The sequence below is a fragment of the Hyperolius riggenbachi genome, chromosome 8, assembly GCF_040937935.1.
Source record: "Hyperolius riggenbachi isolate aHypRig1 chromosome 8, aHypRig1.pri, whole genome shotgun sequence".
NCBI classification, from domain to species: domain Eukaryota; kingdom Metazoa; phylum Chordata; class Amphibia; order Anura; family Hyperoliidae; genus Hyperolius; species Hyperolius riggenbachi.
Genome location: NC_090653.1, coordinates 296,304,393 through 296,310,392, shown reverse-complemented (window position 1 = coordinate 296,310,392; position 6,000 = coordinate 296,304,393). Strand labels below are relative to the sequence as shown.

Below are 6,000 nucleotides of genomic sequence, written 5' to 3'. Positions count from 1 at the left end.
CAGACATGATAGCGGGTTATTGCATCTCTATATCTCCTCCCCAGATAAAGCTGTTTGCAGGATGAGGCCCCCTTCCCCTCGGAAGCCATTGTTCCAGGCCAGAGGTCGGAGGTCACAGGACCAAACGCACAAAGCTTAAGGTGGCCATACACTCATTAGATTACCAGCAGATAGATCATCAGATAGATTTCTGATCTATCTGATTTGTTTAGGAACATTTTTTTACTAGGAACAGATTTCCAATAGATTTCAGTTTGAAATCTATTGAAAATCGATCTGATGGCATTTTTTTTTTTTTGCCATCAGATTTACATTAGGGCCAATGCAAACTGATAAGCAATCTCAACAGATCGAACCTAGATTTTCCAGCATGCCAGATCGATTGAAATTAATCTAAATTGGCCGCAAATCGGTTGATTGGTCAGTCGATTTGCAATCGAGCAATCGATCGATCGATTTTGATCGATCGATCGGCCAAAAATCGTCTGAGTGTATGGGCCACTTTACTGAAACTGGCCAGAGGCTTCCTGGGAACAGCTAAGAGTCCAGAGATAATCTGGGGTGTGAGATTTACATGTGAAAGAGATAGGTCAGCCATCTCATTATCACTGTACAGACCAGAAGTACCGGTCTGTGTACAGAGGTAGCCGGGGGCCGCCATGTCTGAATGTTAATGAAAGTCAGTAGAGTGTTGAACTGTGTCGGCCATCAGTAAATGCAAAAGGTTTTAAATCAGGGTGATACCATTTATTGGCAATAAATAAAACGTATATAAACATAAATAAATAAATGAGCCGAAAGCTTACTTTTTTATTTATCTCTAAGTTGGCCAATAAATGTTATCATCCTGACTTCATACTTGTAAAGAAAGTCACACAGAGACAGGCAGCTTCTACTACTGGGGTAGGCACTGAAGCTAGTCATACATCTGGTGTTTTTGCATCCTGGTCAACTATCCAATTTTAATAACTTTATCAAATTGGATACAAATTGGCGCGCAATAAGCATAACTGATTGACAATTCGACCGATTTCGGGCCCAAATCAGTGAAATGTATCAATCAAGCAAGCTGCTGCTCCATCTGTAATGAGAGACCCAGGGCGCTTGACATAAGTTTTGAAGACACAGATTTATGCTGCGATGGAAGAAGACCTCCGGGGTGTGCTGCTTATCATCATGTCGGGTTCCTCCCGTACTTCTGTAATTGCACTTTCTGCAGCCAAATTCAGGGGACACCCCTCCTTCAAAACCCCATAACTTGGGAACTGAGTATCATACTGACTCGGGACCCGGTGCAACAGAAAGCCGGAACTTTCATCTTTCCAAAAACGGTCAGATCTTCCTGGGGGAGCAAACAGAACTTTGAGAAAAAACTGCCAAACTTTCCAGACGGGATAATACCTAAGTACCGATGAATGTAACTGATGCTGGGGAAGTGTGTATGAAGCTAGAACCCCCAGTGATGGGATAATAGGGTGGTCCCTCGCAGGGTGCTTCTCTACCTGCCCAGGAAAAGTTTGTGGTGTGTCTTCTTCTGGAAAGGCCTGGCACTGGAACGGTGGGCTCCACCAGGATCCCAGAAACCTCTGCACCATCCACACTCTTCCAGCTACTAAGGTAAGTATCTCATTTGTTATCTTGCCATCATTTCCCAACTTTTTGAGATCATAAAGAGGGACACTACACCCCTAACAACGCCCCCAACACACCCTTAGGCATGCATACTATAAACATTTCATAAGAGAAATACGTTGTTTTGTCATTTATAGTACCACACTGTCCCTTTCTATCCTGGTTCATTATCCTTCATAGTAACATTTGACAATAAAAAATATATCAATTCAAAGGATGGAAATGAAGTTGACAGTCAGTCAAACACATTGATCAGTAGAAAAATACATATATTTACATAGATCTGTATATCAGTCCTGAAAGAGGGACACATGAGGAGGAAAGAGGGACAGAGGGACTCCCAAAGAGGGACTGACCCTTTCAGAAGTGGGACAGTTGGGAGGAGCCATGATTCAGGTGTACATTACACAGTGGCCAGAGACACTAGTAATGTGTGTGAGAGGCCTGACTGCTGTATAGTCACTGTGGCTGCAGTACGGAGAGATACACATGAGAGGGTACATTACTGCTGCATGCATGTTGTGCAGTAAGGCCCCGTTCACATCTGCTGTGCTGAGAAACGTGTGAAAGCGCACTGTAAAAAATGCATGCACTTGTGCGCGCTTCAGTGCGCGTTTCTGTGCATTGTGCTGCACTACTTTAGGCATGTTTTGCTTAATGTAGCAGTAGCAGTTGTCAATAAAGCTTTGTTTTTCTATGGAAATTTTTTTTTTTTTCCAAATAGGGGTAAAAAATGCATGCGCTTCTATACGCTTAAAAAGCGCTCCCATTCACTTGCATTGATGTGCTCTTTACAGCTCAGCGCACAGAAATGCAGCAACCCTACGTTTCTGTAACGCTTCTCAGCGCAGCGCATAGATGTGAACCAGGCACATATAATTACATGGGAAAATCAATACCTTGCAGAACGCACAGGGCAACGCGCTGGGAAAAGCGCACAGAAACGTCCCTGATGTGAGCGAGACCTAAAAATGTGACACATCAGATAATATCCAGGTAACATGATCTCCATCCTGCAGTAACTGACACACTGATGACGGCAGTGTGTTTCCACTGACTCTCCTCCCCACAGCTGATTCCTACACACTGTCTGCAGCACCGGAGTCCAGGGTATGATTCCCGCCAGGTCTGCATGGAGTTTGTATGTCCTCCCCGTGTGTGACGTGTAATGTCCTCCCTCGTGTGTGACGTGTAATGTCCTCTGTAGAGCACCACAGACATGTGTCAGCCACTGTGTGACGTGTCCAGTACAGAGCTGCGTTCACAAGCTCTGAGTATCACTGATGATGTCACCGCTGATGTCACCGCTGATGTCACACATTGCACCGCCCGGGGCCTGCCACTATACTGTGACTACTACTGAGCCAGTCCCTCTCTATGGAACACTTGACGTTACTCCTCCAGACATTTACAGCAAAATTGTGGATTTCCCAGCAAGGCGGAGCTGAAACGCCCGACAACTCCCAACTAATCCCAGGATTTAAAGATGAACTGTAACCCAGGACTGAACTTCATGCCAGTCAGTAGCTTATGCCCCCTTTCCCAGGAGAAATCTATTCCTTTTCCCGAATCGATCATCAGGGGGGTCTGTATGGGTGATATTGTGGTGAAAACCCTCCCACAATGTGATGTCATGACCAAGGTCCTGACAGTTTCCTGTCTGTGAACCTTGTTGCATTGTGGGAAATAACAGCTTTTTCCAATTGCCAAGCAAGCAGTATCTCCCTCTGTGCATAGAACTCTCAGTAACCAACAGATCACAGATCACCTGGCAGGAGTAAAGATGTCACCACCTGTGATATATTTAAGGATGTGAATTCGGGTGAGGAAAGATTTTGCAATGGGGAAACTCTGACTAAATAATCTATAAATGAATATTGTATAAAAAAAAAAAAAAAAAGCAATTCTATTCATTGTTATTTTATATTAATTTTTGTTGTGTGAATATTTCTTTGTAACATCTGAAACCATGTTGCTTGCTGTATTATTATTATTTAGTATTTATATAGCACTGACATCTTCCGCAGCGCTGTACAGAGTACATAGTCATGTCACTAACTGTCCCTCAGAGGAGCTCACACTCTAATCCTACCATAGTCATAAGTCTATATTGTGTAGTGCATGTATCTTAGTGTAGGGACTATTTAGGGGGGAGCCAATTAACTTATCTGTAGGTTTTTGGGATGCAAGAGGAAACCAGAGTGCCCAGAGGAAACCCACGCAGACATGGGGAGAACATACAAACTCCATGCAGATAGTACACTGGAAGGGATTGGAACCGGGGACACAGCGCTGCAAGGTGAGAGCGCTAACCACTGCGCTACCGTGCTGCCTTCAATACTGAGCGCGGGTGGGCTGCAGGCCAGGGGTGGAGGGGGGGGGGAGCAGCTCACTGTATAGCGGGGGTGCCGGACAGATTGCTTGCTGATATCTGCTGGAGATCTCTGTGCTGTGTGTGGCAGCAATAGATCCCTCTCTGCTCACATTTCCCCACAGAGGGAGAGGGATCTGTCTGATGGCTGATCTGATAGCAGATTGAGAGGTGTATGGCCATCTGACCTATCCTCCACCCCTCAGTATCCTCTCACATGATAGTAATAATAATAACGACAACAACAGATGATTATACTAATAGTAATAAATAATATTAACAACTGATGATGATGGTAATAGTAATTGATCATGAGATTATTAGTAATAATAGTAACAGACGATAATAGATAACAGATGATGATGATAATGACAGCATTGCAGCAGACGGGATGGAAGGAAAGTTTGGAAAGTGCGTCGGGTGGGCGGGGCAGCAGGTGACGTCAGGCGGGTGGGCGTGCCCCGGTGAGAGGTTGTATATAGCAGTGCGGAGAGGCGGGGGGAGGTCAGATCTGGGGCGCTGCATCCCTGCTAGGAAGGTAATGTGGGGGCGGGGCTGCTGTGCACGCGGGGGAGGGGTGTATATGGGGGGGCTATGCCTGCTTGTGATGGGGGGCTATGTGCATACTTGTGATGGGGAGGGGTGTATATGGGGGGGCTAGGTGCATACTTGTGATAGGGATGTATTTAGTGATAGAAGCCTTATTATTAAAGGGGCTCCTCACAGATTGTTTCTGTATCTGGGTTGTATAGAGCTGCAGATCTGGATTGGATGTGTGTGGAGCCCAGGTGAGCAGCTCTATAGATCACACTCCCCTGAGTGATTTGTGGGGGGATTCATTGGTGCTGCTGGTTGTGGCTGTGATCTATCTATTTATTTATTTATGTAGCGCTGTACAGAGTACATAGTCATGTCACTAACTGTCCCTCAGAGGAGCTCACACTCTAATCCTACCATAGTCATAGTCTAATGTCCTACCATATTATTATTATGTATTTATAAAGCACTGACATCTTCTGCAGCACATTACAGAGTACATAGTCATGTCACTGACTGTCCTCAGAGGTGCTCACAATCTAATCCTACCATAGTCAGTCTAATGTCCTACCATATTATTATTATGTATTTATATAGCACTGACATCTTCTGCAGCACTGTCATGTCACTGACTGTCCTCAGAGGCGCTCACAATCTAATCCTACCATAGTCATAGTGTAATGTCCTACCATATTATTATTATGTATTTATATAGCACTGACATCTTCTGCAGCACATTACAGAGTACATAGTCATGTCACTGACTGTCCTCAGAGGCGCTCACACTCTAATCCTACCATAGTCATAGTGTAATGTCCTACCATATTATTATTATGCATTTATATAGCACTGACATCTTCTGCAGCACATTACAGAGTACATAGTCATGTCACTGACTGTCCTCAGAGGTGCTCACAATCTAATCCTACCATAGTCAGTCTAATGTCCTACCATATTATTATTATGTATTTATATAGCACTGACATCTTCTGCAGCACATTACAGAGTACATAGTCATGTCACTGACTGTCCTCAGAGGAGCTCACACTCTAATCCTACCATAGTCATAGTCTAATGTCCTACCATATTATTATGTATTTATATAGCACTGACATCTTCTGCAGAACATTACAGAGTACATAGTCATGTCACTGACTGTCCTCAGAGGAGCTCACACTCTAATCCTACCATAGTCATAGTCTAATGTCCTACCATATTATTATGTATTTATATAGCACTGACATCTTCTGCAGCACTGTACAGAGTACATAGTCATGTCACTGACTGTCCTCAGAGGAGCTTACACTCTAATCCTACCATAGTCATAGTCTAATGTCCTACCATAATATTATGTATTTATATAGCACTGACATCTTCTGCAGCACATTACAGAGTACATAGTCATGTCACTGACTGTCCTCAGAGGAGCTTACACTCTAATCCTACCATAGTCATAGTCT

The 6,000-nt window shown here is 44.1% G+C and overlaps 1 protein-coding gene across 1 annotated transcript in view; it reads left to right on the top strand.

Annotated features, from left to right (window-relative positions):
• The first annotated feature begins 4,525 nt into the window (after positions 1 to 4,525).
• The window catches only part of LOC137528606 (glutamine synthetase-like), an 82,763-nt gene continuing 81,288 nt past the window's right edge, over positions 4,526 to 6,000 (top strand). Inside the window, exon 1 of the mRNA XM_068249950.1 lies at positions 4,526 to 4,541. The gene's annotated coding sequence lies outside the window, so the exon portion shown is untranslated. The remainder of the gene's footprint in view (positions 4,542 to 6,000) is intronic.